At 38.4% G+C, this 21,594-nt stretch overlaps 1 protein-coding gene across 1 annotated transcript in view; it reads right to left on the bottom strand.

Moving 5' to 3' along the window:
- The window catches only part of si:dkey-215k6.1 (transmembrane protein 132C), a 261,586-nt gene that overhangs the window by 105,176 nt on the left and 134,816 nt on the right, over positions 1 to 21,594 (bottom strand). The window lies entirely within an intron of this gene.

Below are 21,594 nucleotides of genomic sequence, written 5' to 3'. Positions count from 1 at the left end.
GGAGACAATTATTTTGTAATAAATGTTATGTAGCCAACAGCCAACAGCCACCAGATGGTGCATTGTTGTAAAGAAACGGCATAAATTTCTTAAGCTAGGCCTCAGTTTTTGTTAACACTACTGGAACGAGGTTGAAAATAGAAGCGACGGAAATGAGCTTTCTCCGAAAGGTGGATGACCTGCCTTAGCTATAGGGTGACAAATTCAGTCATTCAGAAGGGGCTCCAAGTAGAGCCCCTTCTGAATGTTCCAGTTAAGCATGTTCTACTGGGAGGAGGCCCCCAGCTTAGACCCAGGCCCAGCTGGAGAGCAGTATGATTCATAATTAAAGAATGTGAATAATGGTTTAAAATACGTTTGTTGTTAGTTATTGAAATTTTCCATTAAATGGTTCTCAAATTTAACTTAATAGCTGTGTGTCTTAATTTTAGACTAGTTGGTTAGTCTAGTTTCTTTTCCTTGTTTAGTTGACCAAGAAATTAGTAGCCAGGAACATCCCTAATGGCAGAATTGAAAACATTCAAAATACCTTCAAATGATTTATAAGGAATGGATGCAAACGCGTGAACATGCATTACAGCTGCTTTGGATTTAACAACTTTCAAAAGAAGGAAGTCTTTTCGCCCCTGTCTATAACCAACACACTTTTAGCAAACTGTAACCTGAAACTTTATATGTGTCAGCAAACAGTGAAGTGGTAGACAGATCTTACAGGGTGAGAGATGAAAGTATAACATGCTAAGGTAATTATCACAACACGGGTTGCCAGCTACAATCAAACTGGGAACACTGCAATTATGTGGCTTGCACTGTAAGCACTCAGCTAACAAAACACTGTTGAAACCTCTTATTTTAGCTAATTTCTTGTGTGACATGCCATCACCCACCTCCCTCAAACCCCACTCTCTCTAAAAGCACATTGACCACTGACCTCCATTTAGCACAGCACTGATTGACAATGAACTAGCATGAAATGTCACCAAATGCCCTGGTTGATGCTCTTTTTGTTAGCTGTCCTGCTAATGTCCATGGCCATTTGTTGGTACTTGCTAATGTGCTAATCAGAGCAGAAGAAATGTTTAGCTTTAGGGCGTTGAAGTTTTGTCTACACTGTGGCTCTCTGCCATCTAGCTCAACTAACACACATACAGATGGACATGCTCTTTAATTACATTATTTGATTCCACAAATTGTATTAACATCTGACATTAACTCAACTTACAACTCCCTCGGGGGTTGCCTTGATCCTCCTAAGCATCACTGACAGAATTAACTCTTTCTCACCAATTTCCCTTAGCAACAATACATCACTGTAGTTGTCCACAGCTGGAAGGTCTCAAGAGTGCAAAAGAGTGTAGCTTGGTAACTAGATAGAAGTGCTGGAAATTCTCATTGGATCATGTGTAGCAGCTAATAGCTAGGCATGGTCTTTCTGCTAGTAGGAAGCTGGGATTTAGTTTCTTGTTAAAAACTCTTTGAGCAGCTAGTGATTGAAGGCTGTATCTCCTCCACTGCAGTTGTGCCACTTAGAACTCAATTTGATTGAACCACTAGGATACTTTATAAGTGGTTTTCTTTTGAATCCACAAATTTCAGCTGTTTGTATTGTAGCTTAAAAATTTTCAAAACCCAAATGTGTTTTTATGGGTTGAGATATTATTGTTGTTGCTCTTGTGTATTTATTTATTTATTTATTTATTTATTTATTTATTTATTTATTTTATCACAAACTACCTAATTATACCATTCATGAGTAATGGAAGCATTTGCATTGATTCACGATTTCAAATAAAAGCAGCATAAGATGCTGATGGTGCACCAAACTAAATTTACTGCTACATCATGTAAAGGTATTGTTAGCTTTATTGGTTGTTTTTTTTCCCAGTAGTTTAATAAAAAAAAAAAAGCAAACCTACAAAGTAGTGCAATGAAACAGAGAGGTGATGCTACATATAAAAATCTGTGTGGGGTGGTGGTGGTAGTTCTGCACATCTCTTTGCTCAGCAAGCACACTTACCCATCATGATTATGAAGAAGATTATGTAGAAATACACACAGCAGTTTATAGTCCATAAATAAAATTCCAACACTTCTTACCAGATGGGCAACAGATATTTTAGTATGTTTTGGTGCTAATTCTGCATTTGCAAGGGGTTCCTGGGGGGTTTCCTTTTGTTTCTATTATAGCACATGCACTTTGCTTTGAATGACTTTTAAGTGTGCCAAAAAACAAAATGTCAGACTGAACTATTGATATCTGAGACAGCTATCACTAATGGCAGCAGACATTATCCGGTTGTCTAGCAACAGCAATACCCACCTCAAAATCTGTGTGATCAGGATCACACCTTCATATTGGAAAGTTTTAAGAGGGACTCACTTTTCCAAGAATTTGCTGAGTCTTGTTTATGTGGTTATTTGTCTTGTGAAAGCCACCAACTGGAGAGCATAGTTCACACACCTTTTTGTTTGCCACTACATCACCTAGACTATGGCAAGACTGCAGAGACCATGGTCTGCGAGCAGAAATTGCAGTAATGTCCTGCCACAAAACCACACCTTTGTTTCTGTCTAATTTTAATGCAGGGTGCTTCTTTTCCACCCTTCTTTTCTTCGACAGTTTTTCACTGGATCTGACACTGAACATAACCTGTAAAACCCTTGCCTCAGTGATGTCGGGTAGATAGGGAGAAAGGAGGCGAGAGAAGGAAGAAAATGGTGAGACAGGGGGAAAATTGTAGAGCATGAAACACCAGGCTGCATAGAAAAAGCAAAAGAAAGGGAAAAAGAAGTGCTTGTTAGCACCTTACTGGCCCAAGTAACTATACAATGACACACCTGACTGATAATTAGTCTCAAGAGCATTAGTGCCTCTGCGTGTAAGAGACAATATGTTTGGAAGCATCTGTAAATGCAGGTCTGTGAGTATTTGTGTGAGTGTTTGTGGATTAGAGAGAAAACCTAACTCTCCCTCTTTCTCTCCGTCTGTCTGTGTGTGTGTGCGTGCACATTTCACTGCAAGTGTGTTTGTGTGTAATGGAAAAGAGGGCAGAGGCCTTTGTATGTGTCCAAGCTAATGGGTATCCTGGCACACATAATCAGAACCGTTAATCACAGAGAGAGGAGAGAGAGAGAGACAGATTAAGAAAAAGAAAAAGAGGATTCCACCTATGATAAAATGAGCTGGCAAGGAGTGAAAGAAAGAGGTTCAGAAGTCAATAGTGGTAGAAAGGGAGGGAGTGGAAGGATAAAATGGGACTGGGTTGTCATTTCATTTGTTATGTGACCCATTTCATCTGTTATGTTATTTTCCTTTGGCAGTAACCACATCTACACTTCTTCTGTTGCCCTCCCCTCCAAAATATTGCTGAATTTGATTTAATAGGGAAAGGTGAAAGGAGATTGGAAAGGACACAAGAAAATGAGAAGGGAAGATGTGAGTGCGTGCGCGTATGTGTGCATTTTTGTGTGTATGCTGTTGCAAAGCACCCATTTCATTATTGCTGGCTCATGTTCGTTTAACTGTGGGAAGCCAAAACTGCGATCAGGATTAAAATAAAGTAACTGTGTAGTTGTAAAACCAACATTTGTTAACTTGAAAATATACCTGTCAGATGATAAGTGCTTTTTGAATACGCCCTAACCCTAACACCAGGGGTGTAATGGAACATGCAGTTTTTAAAAATGTTTAGTATACATTGAACATTGTATATTAGAAGTAAAAAGCTCAGGTTCTCAACAGCTTCAGTGCTAATTTATTTCTTTATTCCTACATGGTAGAATATTTGTATATTTTCATGTTATAAGTTTTAGTTATAAGTATTTGATTTTATCTCAGGTGTTCAGCTTTTTTGCAATAGCATTTAGAGCTTTAATGTCTCACCTGCACACATTTAAGGTTTTAAGTGTTCATTTTTTTCTAAAAAGTGTTTAAGATTTTAGCAGTTGTTCGAGTAAATGAAATAGTTTTTAACCTACATTACTCATAAATGTACTGGAATTGTCGCTGTGAGCATTTGCACAAAAAAAGCAATTATTAAAGTAATTAATAATCAGGAAATATAACATTATTCTGCATGAAATAATATTTCCACATTATTATTTGCTTATATAAAAAAGGTGAATTTTAATATACCCCAATTATTATTTAATAATAATAATAATGGATTGCATTTATATAGCGCTTTTCGAGAACCTCAAAGCGCTTTACAATACCACTATTCATTCACTCTCACATTCACACAGTGGTGGAGGCAAGCTACAGTTGTAGCCACAGCTGCCCTGGGGCAGACTGACAGAAGCGAGGCTGCCATATCGCGCCATCGGCCCCTCTGGCCATCGCCAGTAGGCGGTCCTTGGGAAGTGTCTTGCCCAAGGACACAACGACCGAGACTGTCCAAGCTGGGGCTCAAACCGGCAACCTTCCAATTACAAGACAAACTGCCAACTTTTGAGCCACGATCGCCAATATGTTTAAGCCAATATGTATTTAGATATGTTAATGGTGTCTTAAAGTACAGATCTGTTGTTGTAAACTTGATAATATGTGGCGTTACATGGTTGAAATGAGCTAAAAGAACATATACAATTTTTGCAATAGCTTGAGGCCTAGCAGTATTTCTCTTTGTGTGTTTGTGAAAAGGCGATTGTGTGTGTATGTGTGTGTGTTTGTGTGGGTGTGTGAAAGTTAAGGTAATTAGGTAATCAACAGCTGTGCCAGACAGGCAGGAAGCAGCTTGTTAAGAAAGTGAAATGGAGATGGAAATAGATAATGAGAGAAAAGACAGGTAGAATGGGCAACATATAAACAGAAAGAGAGAAACAGCTGATGGAAAGGATCACAGCAGGAGGAAGGAGAAAGGGTGCAGAAGCTGAGGGAGACAGAGACTGAGAGAATGATGGGAAAATACAAGACACTAAGAGAGAACAGGGATATGCAGTAGATGCATCAGATGTGAGGACAGGTGCTGTTGTCAGCTCTAAAACACATGTAAACCTTTTATTGACAGGAGGAACCAATTACTGACAGCTTGAAGAGAAGGAAGTTTTTCACTGTCACACCAGGAAACACAAACAAACTTACATGGAGAAGCTTTCTTTTTCTTTGCCTTTTTGCTTTTTTTTCTTTGTTAGACCCCTGATGTTTCCCACTGTGGGCAGAATGATGAACCACGTTTGTAGATAAGAACACTCAAGAGAGTGAAAGGTATAGCTGTAGGCAGAAAGGTCACTGGTTTGATTCCAAAGTTAGGGAATTGTCAATAAGAAATATGCTATATCTAAAAAAAATAAATAGATAAACATAAATATGTTATAACTAATTATGTTTGTATTGACTTCGTTAAAGCGGATGTTGGTGAAACATTATTACACGTTAAAAGGTAATTACACAAAGGTAATTTTTACATGTTTTCTGAAGAAAACCGTTATTGTTGTTGTTGTTATGGAAAGCCATTTAGGACATTATCATAACAAACATAACATAACTCACACAAAAAAAATCAAATCTCGTCCCTGCAGGTGGTCTGTCCTTCAAACTCGGGTCCTCTACCAGAGGCCTGGGAGCTTGAGAGTCCTGCGCAGTATCTTAGCTGCTCCTAGGACTGCGCTCTTCTGGACAGAGATCTCAGATGTTGTTCCTGGGATCTGCTGGAGCCACTCGCCTAGCTTGGGAGTCACCTTCCTTAGTGCTCCAATTACTACTGGGACCAACGTTACCTTCACCCTCCACATCTTCTTGCGTTGGTTAGCCACCACCAGTTTGTCCGTCTGTATCTGAAAGACCCACAGGATCTTAGCTCAGTCATTCTCGACCACCCTAGGGGGCGTCTCCCATGTTGACCTTGGGACTTCCAGGTCATACTCGACACTGATGTTCTTGTATACTATGGCGACCACTAGGTTATGGCGTTACATGTACAGTATGCCCTGCCTGCTAGCATCTTGAACCCTACTGTTATGTGCTGGATATTCTCAGAGACATCTTGACACTGGGGACGATCTGGCTTTAAATAGTTTCTAACCCATCTAGCCCTTCTTTTCATATAATTTATTAAAAGCAATTTTAATAAATTATAATTGTTTCAGCATCCTCTTTCGACCTTTATATTTTGTATTTTATTTGACTTAGTGATTCAGCTCATTCTAATTCACTTTTCACACTGCTCTGTGCTCACTACATCCACTCAAAATCACTTAGATTATATCAAAACAGTACAAAACAGTTCAAAAGAGCTGGTGAGGCTATGATGGTTGTCAAAAGATCAAGACAAGTGACTAGAGCACTGATTGAATAAATGGTTGATTGAACGAGTTCTTAACATTATTTCTTTTTTTCAGACTAATATCATTTATCTCTATTACATAAACAACTGTTTAGGCATATACATATATATGTAGTGCTGGCTATATTCACATTTTGTGTAACTTCACCATTATAGTGGATTTTACTGTAAATCAAACAAACATGATGTGACTGAAATGTAGATGCTCAGCATCCATGGGCTTAAAAATTATATTTTGTAGCAATGTTGAAGAAGTATAGTACTTTTTAAACATAGCCTCGAGTAACAGAAGTTTGTCTGGAATAAAAGAAACTGCCAAATCTGCACAAGCAGCAAAAACTGTTCGTCTAGGTACTACTTAAGGCTGGCCTTCAGATATCAGGAGATTGGAATCCTACAGTTTATGAATGCAGCTTGCATTAGCATTAGCTGATAAATTAGCACCTGACTCTTTCATCCATTTAAGGTAAATTCTGGTTCCACCAAAACAGCAAAACGGCTAATATTAAAGGTTCAGAATGCGGGATCCAAAACTGATGCATGACATCATGCTGGCTACAACCATCTTTTCTAATGTCTGTTATATTATATATCTTTTATAATGTAAGCATGCTACCAGAAACATGTGATTTTATCAACAGAAATGCCAGGGATTAGATCCCACAATGCTGTGACATTTGATCGACATGCCTTCTCTTGTAAGCATTATATAAACAGATTTTAAGATGCAACCTTGACTCTGATCCTATCTTATTTCAACTCCCTGCAGTTCTCAAAGAAAACCATAATACATCGACTCTTAACCTTTGTCATTCCCTCTCTGTGTCTCATTTTCTTTCTCTATCATTTCCCTGCTGGTGGCTAAATGTTAAGAAGAAAAGTATTCACTGAAGCCTCAAAGCAAAGAATGTTGTCTCACTGACTCCATTCTTTTCTTCAATCTCCATCTTACCCTCACCTCTGTCTTTCTTGCCCATTTCTTCCCTCTGTGTTTAAGCATGAAAAGACAACCAGGCAAAACATGCAGCCACTCATCTCGTTTTTCTCCACCCTTTATTCCCTCTGTAACAATCCTCTCCTCTTTATGTTAACTGCAAAAAATATAGGCATTCTCCAGAGCAATGAAAGAAAAGGGCGTAAAATCTTTCTCACATTTGGGTTCACCATCCATGTCCTTCCCATTGCCCTCTTCATCTTTCCTTTTCTGTAAGCTGGCTAGTAAAGTGAAAAACATTCAATCAAAGCAACGATGATGATCCTTTCCTCCTTGTAGTGTATCCTCTCCTGTCTCAGCGGGGTTTTTCTTTAAGAAATGTTGTGGTTTGAACAGCAGATCTCAAGCATCCTCTTTCTTTTTGTAACACTTAGAATAGCTAACTTGAGAGCCCAACGGATCATTTGGAATGATAATGATGATAATGCTGTGTTTTTTTATTAGTAATATACTATGATAAATAAATATGTATGGTCTAAGTAAAAAATGTGAAAAATAAGCCCACAAGTCAGTTTCTCCAGACGTCTGCCTTTGGGTATACTGAACATGTGGGAAAGGTGATGTTGTTATTGTTGTTATTCATTTTCATAATGTCATAGCTGGATGCTGACATGGTGGTGTGGGAGAAGCAGGAGCGTAGGAAGATCGTTTATATGGATTTATATGGATACACCGTAATAAAATGGGAATGGTTGGTGATACTAAAGTCCTGTTTGTGGCACATGAAAGAATAAAGTTACGTTGAAACCAAGCACACCATTGTTTTTCTTATGACATTACCGATAAGTTTGATGTGTCACATGGCCCTCTTCCTATTGAAAAAAAAAAAGTTGTATCCAAGATGGCCGACTTCTAAATGGCCACCATGGTCACCACCCATCTTGAGGAGTTTGCCCCCTCACATATACTAATGTGCCACAAACGGGACTTTAATATCACCAACCATTCCCATGTTATTACGGTGTATCCATATAAATGGCCCACCCTGTACAATCAGGTCAGGCGGTGGTGTTTCTGGGATGTGTAAAACTTGATCATTCTGTTTATTATTCATTCTGACAATTGTTTTTATGGAAAGCCTAAAACTAAATCATGCTGTACTGTTTTTGTTGCTAGTCTCTCCCACATCAGGTTTCCTTGTTATGAACTTGCTAATTTATGTTGGTCAGTATGAAAGACTTATCTCTAAACTTTCAGCAGTGCGTTTTTGTGATGTGCAGATTTGCACTAATTGGTCCCATAAATCTGGTCCTTTAAACAAACACCAACAACCAACCAACAATTTTTCATGCAAATGCTGTCCAAATGCTCCGCCCCTCCTTGTCTGCTGATTACTTTATAATAATGGTGCACAGTTTATCCCTTTGTAACCAAAAGACAGCAATCCACTATGACCAAAAGTCTTGTTTTTAAAACAAACCCTTAATAAAAACGATGGTAGAGGATAACATGTTGCCTTTAACTCTACTTCCCTAAGCTTGTCATTTAAACAATAATCACCAATCAGCTAAAACCAAGGCTACACTAGTTTATCCAAAGCTTTTTTCCATCTTTTCCTTTTGTATCCACTCCTTGCTCACTGAAAGACAATCTTCTGTCCCACATTCAAAAAAAGTAAAGCGACTTTTAATCTTCTTCCTTTCCTCTTCTTCTTTCAGCAGATCCTTTTAGACTCCTCCTGGGAGATGGAGGCTTTCGGTCCCCTCAGTTTGTTTGTGTCATTCTTTCTCTTGTGCATGCTCAAGAGCTCTCAAGTCAAGGACACAAGCCTGGTTTTTGATTTACATGATAAAAAGAATTAATTAAACAGCAGCAATGGAGCCCTAGGGTTTCTATCACCTATGGAGGGGAGAAAGGCAAAAGTAGGAGGGCAGAATGAAAAAGTGAAATTGACTGGAAAAAGGAGGAAAAGGAAGGACAAAAGGGGAAAGAAATGAGAGGTGGGTGAGACTGGAAAGGAAAGCGAGCAAGTTATACAGTGCAAAAGAGCGGGAGGGCATGAGGGACACAATGAAAGAAGGAATGTGAATAATAGAACAAACTGAGGAAAAAGGGAGAAAAAGACGAACGAAAAAGGGACTGGGATATCTCCAACATTTGACACCTCTTCCTCAATACACATAAACACATACACACAAGAGACAAGGAGCTAGTGTAAGCATCGGCACAGTCGCTCGCTCTATGACACTGTACATCTCTAAGGAGAGCGACTCAAACACGCAAGGGTCCGCGTAGGTCGCCTTAATTAGCCACACATCCGGCTACGCAGGCTCCCACGGGGTTTAACAGGGGCATAGAGGGTGAGAAGACGAAGAATGGGGGAGAGAGAAGGGAGGGAGAGAAGAGGGAGTATGAGCAAGGGGAATAAGCCAATGGGATTGGAAGGTTATTTAAAGCATGGCCTACAAAAACATTCAAAAAAGTCCAGCGTGTGTGTGTGTTTGCATGGAAGTTGGTGTGTTTAGAGTTGAGTTCATCCATGAAATGTGAGCTATGATCAGGATGAGTCGTATAATCGAATGAACAAGAATATCTACATACATTTTCAATTGCATATGTGCATTCCTATGAATCTTGCTCAGTGACTGAGTGTGCCCAGGTGGCCAGGGTCATTTTAGTGAGTGACAGAATGATGCTAGGCAAAGCTGTACAAATAAACCCCATCCATATCTAGGAGTCCTAATTAGCCAGCCTAGGTCATTGTTCAGGGCTATGACAGAGTGGCAAAGCATTGCAGAACTCATCATACCATATGCAATGAACATATCCTACTATATCCTACTATATCCCAACTATCTTTAAACAAAAAGATCCTTGTAACTTTTGTCTTTATATGTGTTTTTAACTAATTTGGAAAAATTGCCTATTGTACTGGTTAACTTTCTCCGTTGCATAACTGTGAGGCCTCAAGTCAGAGACAAGCCGATGGAGCCCATTACAAGGACTTAAATACATTCTGATCACCTCTGTTCCCAAATGGTCCAACCTTGAAGGAGGACAGGTTTATTTTATAAAAATTGTTTATTCACTTACAGGTTTACCCGGGGACTCATTGGGAACAAAGCTTTTAAAACTGGAGCAAAGGAAACTCTGTAGTGCAGGTGTTAAATGGTTTAAGCCAGATGCTGAAGATCTTTAGATGTGAACTTTCTCTTTTCTCTTTACCTGAGCATGCATCAAGAGACTTTCTCTTTGACTGGTTAAAAACGGTCCTTCTGCCTTTTTAAACCTTGTCTCTTTTCTTGTTTTCCATGACTACTTTCCCCCCTTCATTATTTCCTTTGAGGGCAATTAGTGTTATTGTTGTGTAGTGTCAGTAACTCTATACTACTTTTACCAGGTGTGGAGGGCACATGAACATTCAAATCAGCATTATTAATATTATGTCAATCGGATCTAAGCAGGATGCAAAAGGTTTAACTAGCATTAGTAGTCTTTCTTTGTATTATTTATGAACTCCCTGGCCTTTCACTTCATGACATATTTTCTGCTGCCTCCTCCCTTATCCTCGTCTTTCCCTTTCTCTGCCGTTTTGTCTGTCCATGCATACACATAATCTCCCTCTCAGGTCTTCCTTCCGTTTCCTCTCTTGTCAAAGTCCTCTGAATGTTTATCAGCTTTAAAAGTCAGACATCTTTAAATCTCTTAACTACATTTTAAAAAGGCTTAAAGGAAGCATTGAGTGTTTGCTTGCAACCGAACAACATGCAACAAAAGTGCAAAGATAATATAGCACTGTCAAACTTTTATAAGCGAAACGGGCATGAGCAGAATTTAAATAGAAAAACAGAATAGTATGTGGCTGTGAGGTGTTGGCAGACAACTTAAAAACAGCAAAGTAAACACGAAAGTGGAATATGGGTCGGTGATGCTTCAGTACAAGTTAAAGCATATGTTTTTTGTGTGCATGGAAAACTTTTGGTTGATGAAAATAAAAAAGAGTGCAAGGAGCTACTTTTCTCACCGTGGTGGTTATTTCCTGTGTTTTTCGATTATTTTTAGGGAAAAACTCCCGAAAGTCACCATTAATACACTAGAAGCTAAATGTTTGACATTTTAACTGAGCGTTGATGACAACCTGAACAGTCCTTCTCCTTTTTATTTAGAGTGTAAAATGTTGATTTGTGTGACAAAAGAACAGTTTGCCACTTTGCCTCACTGTATTGTAAATGATTTTTGGCCAAGAGATCATGGCAGAATCTTTGGATCATGTTTACATATGACTTTTTTCCTTGCATAATAGAGCTTTAACCTGCATTTGTGGATGGTAAGGTGAACTGTGTTCACAGACAGTGATTTCTGTGTTCCTATTTTTAATGCAAATCATGAGCGTCCAGTTTTGAGTTTCAACTTTGTCTCTTGTACAGATTTCTTCAGAGTCTTACAATCTTTATTATGTACTGTAGTTGATGAGATATTGAACATCACACAGTTGTACATCGAGGAACATTATTCTCACATTGTTCCACAATTTGAGGACACATTTTGTTTAGCTATTTGCAGTCTGCTCCACGGCTGCTGAGTGAGCCCTCATCTGGGACTCTCCTCAGCTCTTTCTGGGACAGTGGCGCGGCTGCCCCTCTGTTGGTCTTCCTTGGTCTCTTGTGTTCTGAGGGCCTCTGGATGTCTGGAGTTTGATCTCCTCCATACCTGCTTCATGCCCTGGAGGACAGGGCTGTGGCCCCCCCACACCCTCTAGCAGATCATTACATGAAGAACCTTTTAAATACAAGCGCGCTCATGCTCACAGGTGTACACACGGGTGATCACACACACAAACTACACCCTTTTTGGCTCCTACCTCAAAGCACACTGTGCGCTGTCGATCTTACGTGCTGCACAATAATGTTTAATATTTAGTATTTACTGTTATATTCCATAGATCATTGTGATGTTGTTTATTATATTACTCTCTTTTTCTTCTGCTTGTTTTCTCTTTTTCTTTCTCAACAGGTGATCCAGGTGATTGATATATGTATTTTTTTTGTCTGCTATTTGTTGGTTTTTGTTTTTTGCCCTTTCACCCCGTCCCTCTTCTCAGCTGTTTTCTTTCCTCTTTCTTTCTCCCCTTCTTTCCCCAGTCAAGTCTGTCCCGTATTTAGTAAGTGATAAAAAATAAAATAAACAATAAAAGGTGAATCAAATGACCATTACGGCAAGGCTGGGATGGTCAATTTGGTAAAGTAAATCCGTTGGGCATCTTTCTTTGCCTTTAGACAATAATTCTGATGGCAAAAGAGCCAAACGGGACAGGCAAAAAAAAAAAAAAAAAAAAAAAAAAAAAGCTATTTGCAGACTGGTGAGCCTTTGCCCATTTTTCCTTCTAAGAACTCTGCCATGTCCTAACTTTTTTGAGAAGTTTTTCTGACGTTGAATTCAATGACAGAAAAAATAAACAAAACTAAACAGGGAGACCAGTCAAATACAGGGACACTACTAGAAAAAAGAGAGGGAACACAAAAGGTAATTAACAAACTAATAAACAAAAGCAAGGCAAAGGCCAAAATAATAAAGCTCGAAATGCAAAGGGACAGGTGATCACTATCAGAAGACTAAAGAGCTAAATAGAAAACCTTTCTCAAAAACCTTTACAAAAAAAACCCCAAACCATGGGTCCAAAACCCAGGGAACCTGACAAAAGCAGTGTGGGACACAAAAGTGCCACACTATTAGGACTTCTTTTTCCAGTTCATTTCTGTGAACTCTCTCTCCCTTCAACTCACTTACTCTCTTCATTCACTTGTTGGCAGGCATCCCTCTCTCTTTTTATCCTTTCTTCTTCTTGCTGTGTATTCAGTCCCCGAGGGTGCCAACTAAGACAGCCAACATCTTGGCCCCATGTTATGTGTTTGTGTGTTTGTATGGGTATCCCAGGCAGACTGTCAGCACTCCAACAAAGGCTCTCTGTTAAGTTAGTTTGTCTAAAACTGTACATTACTTAACCTTATGCCCTACATATTTCCTTCTTCTTGCTTGGATTTAAACCAGTACAAAGAAATGATCAGCTGTGTTTTTCCAGTTAGCTAAACTACAACTCCAAATACGTTTGGTCTGATTTGACTGCCGATTAAATGTAAATAAACAAACAAACAAAAAAAACCAGAAATCACATCAAATACATCAAATCTCATACGAGAGGCTATCCTTTGAAACACAGTGCATAAGTACCCCACTCCCTACCAACATATATCAACTGTGTCAGGCTCGATAATACCTGTTTTGGGGTTTTTTTTGTGGGCTAACATTACTTTAAAAATGCCTGAAATTGTTATGTATGGGTGGATTATAAGCACACTAATGAATAAAAGAGACACTGGCAAAACATTTTTTTTCTGGAACCATATTAAATAAAGAACAAATGAGATGAGGGATTTTATTCAGTGAAGGTAATTGCAATTGAGTTACCTCATCAACATTTGCTAACAGGAACACTGAGTTAGGAACACCAGTGATTAAACAGAAATAAATCCCTAAATAATAAACAAACTGAGAACCACACCGATGAACAAGAGCCTAAAATTCCAAAAGTCAAACCCCTGGTCCATGATCCAAGACCACCACAGGGTGTGACGAATCCATATGTCTTAACTCTTGAGAAGGCTGAAAAACTCTCAAAAACTGAAATGTTCACTTGTGACTGTGAGTGATACCGAGGTGAGGAGTTCATGATATCCTGCTACTGTTAGATTGCGTTTCTCAACGTTTCTTTGAAGTGCATCTAATGTTGTCAGACTCAGGCAATTAGCAAATAAACTCTCTCTATGATGTGAGAGTGTAATCGAAGTATTTCAAGATTCAAGAGGGAAAGTGTGATTTTTTTAAATTTTATTTTATTTATTCTTTTTTTGGACACTAGCACCCAATGTTTTCTGGCATAATGTTAGATTATAACCAGCTGCTGTTGTTATGACTTCCTCGTTTTCAGCTCTCCAGAGAGGGTGAAGTTGTATGTCTAATCTACTGACATAAGATGAGGGAGGACAGAGAAGCGATGGAGGAGGTAGAATGTACCAGTAAGATTTGTAAATGTACAAATCTTAAACGGTCATGGTTTGAAATTTTGTGATCTTTAAATTAAAGATGAAAATATAGACTTTTCCAATTGTTTTAGTTATATTCAGGCATTTAGAGGGACTATCAGATCAGCGACCCACTCTTTCAGAATTTTCAGGAATTTGGAAGATTCAGCTAGAGTTCTGTTGGGGTATAGAGTTATGTATGAAATAAGATCTGGATTAACACATGGATACTGGTGTTTTTGGCACTGTACACGGATAATAGTGCATTAATCACACAAGAACTCAATGGATGTGGACGAGAGCACTGGAGGCCTACTCAGAGGCAATCACACATGTAGTTAAGTGCAGAATGTACCAAGCTGATGCGCTGTCCCCACTGCTATTCTGCAAGCTCATCAGCCACCTCCTGTACATGCATACAGCTGTATGCCGGGGGTGAGTGAGACATCTATTCAGTGATCCACTTATCAGGATGTCATTTGAACTGGACAAGTGTGGTCAGATGTTCAGAAAGACAGTGAAGGTGATCTGGGCTGATGGGGTGGAGCTACCAGAAGGCAGAAAAACCGATATACACAATGCCAAATGGAGCTCTGATAAAGATGTGCAAAGGTCAGCCACAACCAAATACCTCCAGAGTATAAGACAGGTGGTAAGAAGACAGCTGAATGCAAGGAATAAGATCCACATACCCCCTGCCGGTCGTCAGATACCCAGCTAGAATAATAAGCTGGCCACAGGTAGAAATATATGCCACTGATGGTGATGCACAAAAACTCCTCACGGTGAGGAGGTCTCCAACTGAGATCTAACACCCTGAGGTTTTCCAAGCAGCAGAAAGAGGGCAGGTGATTAGTGAGTGTCAGAGCTACAGTTCAGGAAAAGCATGGAGCATCCAAAAAATACATCAGGAAGATGGCATCCCAAGATTAGCAGCTCCAAGAGTGTCTGAAGACAGATGATAAATAGGAACAGGAGGAGAAACTAATGGACGACCAAGCTCCTGTGTGGTAAGTACCATTGGTGCTGAGAGGCTCAACCAAGTGACTGGGATAGTGTACAGTGCCACATATGGACTAGGAGTCCCCAATTCCCAATGGGAGACACCACCAAAGTTGGTTGAGAACAACATGGCTAAGGGCCTGTGGGACTTCCATTTGCACACATACAAGGAAATGCTGGTAATCCAACTAGTAATCCAACCAGATATAGTGGTATAGTTGCAGTACCCCATGCAGATATTCTAGTACCAGCAGGGGAAGATAATTATACATGTAAAGCCAGAATGTCACTAGTGGCCAAGGAAGGTATGAAGTACATCCCAGGGCCCTTCTTTGCACATGTATGTACATGTAAATGTGTTAGTAATGCCTGTTTAAATGTTTTCCCATAATTATTTTCATACTGGGTCGAAATAAAACATCTCCCTCTGGTGGTACTGCAGCTTACTGCAATTTCCTGCAACTTTTTCACAGTCGACCAGCTTGTCTATTACATGGTTTGCTGGGTTGATCAGCAGAAAGAAAAAGAACAAGAAAATTGAGAATTACCAGGGCCTGAAGGAATAACTGGACAGATGTGGAAAATAAACGCCAAAGCGATCCCAGTGGTAATAGGAGCATTAGGAGCTGTAACCTTGACTGTAACCGTGGCTCTGGCATATAGACAGGGTGATAATAATTCAGTTATGCAGAGCTTAATGAATTTATCTGTATGCATAATTATAGAAACTGAAAAAAGTATTGCTTTTCTATTTAACAAGAGATAAAAGTCATAATAGCTTAACACTAATTGAAGCAGTGTCCACTGTTAAATGCTGATGCTTAAGACGAATATATTAATTAAGTTAAATGTTCATATCTGAATTAGACTGGTTGAATTTTTAGCTGTGGTAATGCCCAACAAAGATGGATGCTTTCAGTGCAAAGTATTCATTTAGCTACTGAAAGACAATGAGTGTCTACTTTTAAATTAAATAATTTCACATATTTCCTACAAAAATTGCTTCTTTGTTCCATTCCAAAATAAATGAAAAAAGAACGAGAAAAAACAGTTTCACCATCTTTCAATGTCACAAGTTGCAACGAACAGCCCGGTGGTAACTTGCTAATGCTGTAATATATATAACAACTGCAAGAAATACTTCAAAATCATAGAGTGGAATGTTTTTTCCCTATGACTGCCTCAGCAAACAACTAGCACAGACTAAAAAAAGAAAAAAGCAAAAAAAAAACCAACATAAATAGCATGTCCCTGTATGGTGTGTTGAAAGTGCATTACCCCAGTTTGGGTATTGAATGAAGCCCATTAGCAGTGTTAATCTATACACATAACCACGATCACAAGATACAGCACTGTTCCCATTGTGGCAGAATCATCATAAACTATGGAACATTTTCCTCATATAACCTCCAACACAAAGCTAAGGTCATCCTGAGGCTGGTCCACTTCTACGGAGTTCAAATGAGATCATATAAATGAGACAGAAAAGAAAAAAAAATAGCTACAGCAACACCATATATAAACACAAAATGACACAAACAAAACATTTACTAGAAATATTACACACAGCAGAAAAATATATTGTAATAAAATTATATTACATAGCATGAATAAATGAAATATAACTTGAAATGATAATCAAAATGAATTTCCAACAAGAAACAAATCTTGCTTGAGGCGCTTCAATGGCAACAGCCTCCAAAAATCTCATTATGTTTCATTCGGAGCACTGGTATGAGGAGGCACATGGGCAGGGAGGCAGAACTAAGCAGACTGTCAATAACACAGTATGGCAGTGGTGTATAATTAAAAGTAAATGATAACAGAATTGTCAAATAGTGAGAAATGCACAAATAATGAATAATTACTTTATAATAAACATCAATAAAGAAAATAATGAGAACTTTGATCCAAACCTCCAAGTTCCAAAAGAATGTATGAAAAAAATTGGGAGTTGTGATGATGGAACAGAATCACATCCTCAACAACTGGTTTCTTTTTTTATAACCTACAAACATGTGTGCTATATTTTAAAAAGCATAAATACTCCTACCTCAAAGATACACACAAGCATAAACACATGCAGTCGCACACAAAAATACACCTACACACACAGCATAGCCTACTCCATGGTTCTAATTACTGCATCCACTCACCAAGCATTTCCTATTATACAATGAATACCGTATCATGTCAGATCATATTATATAATTAGGATAACAATGGCATAACACGAATCACTTCACAAGATTAATTGTCAGAGGTAGTAATCACTCCCACCGTCTCATTCATAAAAAGCATACTCAAAAATTCCATGTCCCAACCAGTAATATCTCATTAGAGCTTTATAGAGATCAGCTCCTTTAATTAGCCATCCCGCCTACACCGTCACTGATAAAAGTATGTGATCTGCCTGTTGTATGCTGGCATGCTGGTATGGGATATGTGTATGTCTTTTCTGTAGTTAAAAAAACAAACAAAAAATCCCATTGCTGTTGCAGTTAGGGGGTAGCTGCTTATACATGTATCTGTGTTCATCAAAACACTTGTATATGTTTGTCTTTGAGTCATAATCTGTGCTTTGAGGCACAAATTTGATTACAGGATCACTTTGAAAATGGTAGAAATGTGTGTGTGCAAGAATATGAATGAGCTTGTGCGTGCATCTCTGATTTATTTTTTATTTTTTTGTATGTGTCTCTGAAAGTCATATTATAATTTAGATTCTAAAGCACCACTTTTTCACATTAATTTAATGAGTTTTTTCCTTCAGGGCAAAATAAAATAAAATAATTATTTAAAAAAAACTGCCTCTACCAGACATGGATGTGTCCCAAAGCTCGAGGAAATTAGTAGTCATTTGAAATCAACCCCATCTAAACACCTCAAACAACACTTTCCTGATGGATGACAATGGGCCTGGAAAATGACTTCTCTGCCTTGAGGCTACAATAGCTGACATATCCCAAAAAAGCACCTTTAGTATTATACCAGCCATTTTGCCAAGTGAACCACAGGAATATGAATCTGTGTCCAGTTCAAGTTTAAGTTGAATTTCACCACAGGATCAAAATATTAGTCGAAAAACATTATATATTTCTATTTAATTCCCCTAAACCCAACTACAAACTGTTAGCTATTATGCTTACACAAACACTGGCTCTCCAATCACAGTCGCAACTGTGAAGTTTCAGCTTTTCCCAAAGCAAAAATCAATCATTGCATTCTCCTCTATCTAGGGCACAATTATTTGTTGATCACCAAACTCTGTAATTCCAGATCCAAGGACCATTAACGTGAACACAAATAGAAAGTGAGTTTGCCTGAAACATCAGCATCTGTTCTCTGGAAGGGAGGGAAAGCTGTGCTGAGAGGTAAAATCATTTTATTCTCATCACATAAGGAGAAAAGAGAAAAAAAATATATTGAGGAATTAGAAGAAACCATTAAATCCTTAGAAGAAGCCTACATGTCTTCCCAGGAACAGGAAGTGATGAACAAAATATGCAAAGCAAAACTAGAATCAAATGAAATAATTGATTAAAGGAACCCTCAATTCTTAGTACAAAGACCTTGCTTGAAACACAGTAACAAATCAGGTACATTATTACAACTGTATATGCTGTTAACAGCTTCATTGGGAACACAGTATATGGAAGCGAGGAAGCCGACTTTCATAAAGTGGTTAAAAATATTGTGCAGTTCCCCAACAGGATGTGTCAGAACAAATGACCAAACATCTTCTCGAGAGGGGCACCAGGAAAGGATGCCTACTCTCCCCCTCACTGTTTGCAATCTTTATTGAACTACTAGCAGCAGCAATTAGACAGGCTATAGTGATTAAGGTCCTATAATGCAAGAACGTAGAACATAAAATCAGCCTTTATGCAGATGATGTATTGTTTTTTTTCCAACCACTCTTTGAGGTAATTACATTGAATTTGTCTTCCTTGAGTTTCAGATTATTGGATAAACTGGTTAAAATCATCAATTCCTCTGATTAATTGTTTCTTCCATAATTCTTCGTTGACATCATTGCGGTCTCGATATATTAAATTTTTAGGCATTAATGTTTCTCCTAGGCTTGCAGATTTAACTAACCTGAACCACATCCCAGTTTTAAAGAAAGTGGAAGATCTGGCTAGATGGAAGTCTGTACACATATATCTCACGGGAAGGGTCACTTCAATAAAAATGATGGTTTTCCCAAGAATCAGTTATTTGTTCTCAGTGATCCAGAGTAAACCATTACCTGACTGGTTTAGATCTCTGGATTCTTCAATCTCTGAATTCCCTTGGAAAGAAAACCCTGTGTATAAGCTTAGAAATGCTACAGAGCACCGAGGATAGAGGAGGACTAGATGTGCTTAACTCTCACCACTACTTCTTAGCCAACAGGCTACAATACATTTCAGGATGGTTAAAACTCAGTTGAGCCCTGGCTACACATAGAACAGGCACTATGCAATAACAGAGATTTCAGATCTCATAAGCTGAAAAATATCAAATGACACGTGTGCTTTAATATCAGCTCCGCTCTGTCAGAGAGTGTCTATAACATATAACATTACAATAAAAGAACAGCTAACAACTAGCTTAACCACTGTGTGAAAACCAGTCAGTGATGATTTTATTATTCACAGTAAGCAGCTTCATCTTGCTTTTTATTAGATTTCTGGAATACACACCAGAACTCCATCCAACTTTACTCGACATGATATAAATACAAATGGGTTTAAGCCCATTATGAAACACAGTATTCTCATCCCAGATTGCCAGGAGGTTTTTTCAGAAGATGCTAGTGATAATAGCATAGCTAGCTGCCAGCCAGTGGTAACAATCCATGCTGGGCTCAAACAAAAAATAAATAAATAAAAGCTGCTTAGATTAAGCAAAAAACTTCACAACATGATGCATAAGAGCTCTCGTTTGTTTTATGTGTAAATCCTAGGGGTCCTCTACCCCTCAGTTTTGATATGATACCATGCAACAACTCCAAAGAATACTTTCCATATTTAAAATTCTAACACTGGGATTGAAGACACGAGGGATGTTAGTCAGGTGCAACATCTCAGCAGCAACCACTGAGGAAACTGGTGCGGATTAGAAATCATAGACCCATTATTTGAGGAAATGGTATTGGTAAATGTAAACCCCTGGTAAATAACTTCACAGCAGTGAAGTGTGTTTCCTAGTAAATGTCTTAAAGTGCCTGTCAGTTGGAAGTATGATTGCCCATGGTAGATACTTTCTGTACTATACACTTCAAAGACAAATATCTGCTTTAAAAAAAAACAACACACACACACTTTTAACTCTGACACTCTTAATTTGAAAGCTCAAAGCTGATGCGTCATCACTTATACATCTTTTAATGCTCACTTTGGCTCATTCCTCGGTGCTGAAGCTGTCTGTCAGTTGAGTTAAGGTGTGGCTAACAGCTAGCTAAGTGGTGCAAATTGAGCTGGGGCCATGTAATAATGATTTGAAGATGGAAAGTCATTCATCAGCACTGCTTTAAAGCAACAAGAGAATAAGAGGAAAGAAGTATTTAAAGTTGATTAATCAAACTAGTATATGGTTGCATCAGTATAGATTATAACTATAAAAGGCTCTTTCGTGCAGTGTATTTTATATTTGACACTCATATAACTATAGTGTTTCCAAAATGCGATCAATCCCTTTGAAAATATGTACAAGAATACATTACTCAACAATTCAACAGCACACTGAATGACTTGCTTCGCTGTTGATAGTGTGAAAGTGACTGAGTATGAACTGTAATGAGCCAGCTACTCTTCTTTGTAAAACGACCACTCTTATAATATCCATTTAGTTTAAACTGGGGATTTGTTGATTTGGAATAAAATTGTATTACTGATTCCTGGAGCTTGCTTTGAGCTGTAACAATCTGCGAATTAAACACAAATACATTTTCTGTTCCATCCAATTAACTTCTGCTGTCTTTTTCAGTGAGACGTTTTTTGGGATATTGGGGTTTTAGATCTCACCCACAGTGATTATATTTGCTTTCTCCATCAACGCCATACAACAACAAAGTCAGTGTAAGCATGCACTGAGGTTAAGTATTAATTGACTGCTACATTAGTGACAAAAAACAAACAAAAAAGGAGACTGTACTTACTATGTCGTTGCTGGTTTTACCTTGATGACACCAACTAAACACTCACACATGCATGGCAAATTTAGCATGAGTTGTGAGTCACTGATGTCGACACTTGCCAGCCTTTGTGTACTACATGCATGTATGTATTTATTCTGTGATATACACATA

Source organism: Haplochromis burtoni, unplaced genomic scaffold, assembly GCF_018398535.1.
Source record: "Haplochromis burtoni strain Fernald_Lab_line unplaced genomic scaffold, NCSU_Asbu1 Contig_54, whole genome shotgun sequence".
NCBI lineage: Eukaryota > Metazoa > Chordata > Actinopteri > Cichliformes > Cichlidae > Haplochromis > Haplochromis burtoni.
Note: the sequence above shows the minus strand (reverse complement) of the source record. Positions and strands in the feature narration are given on the sequence as shown.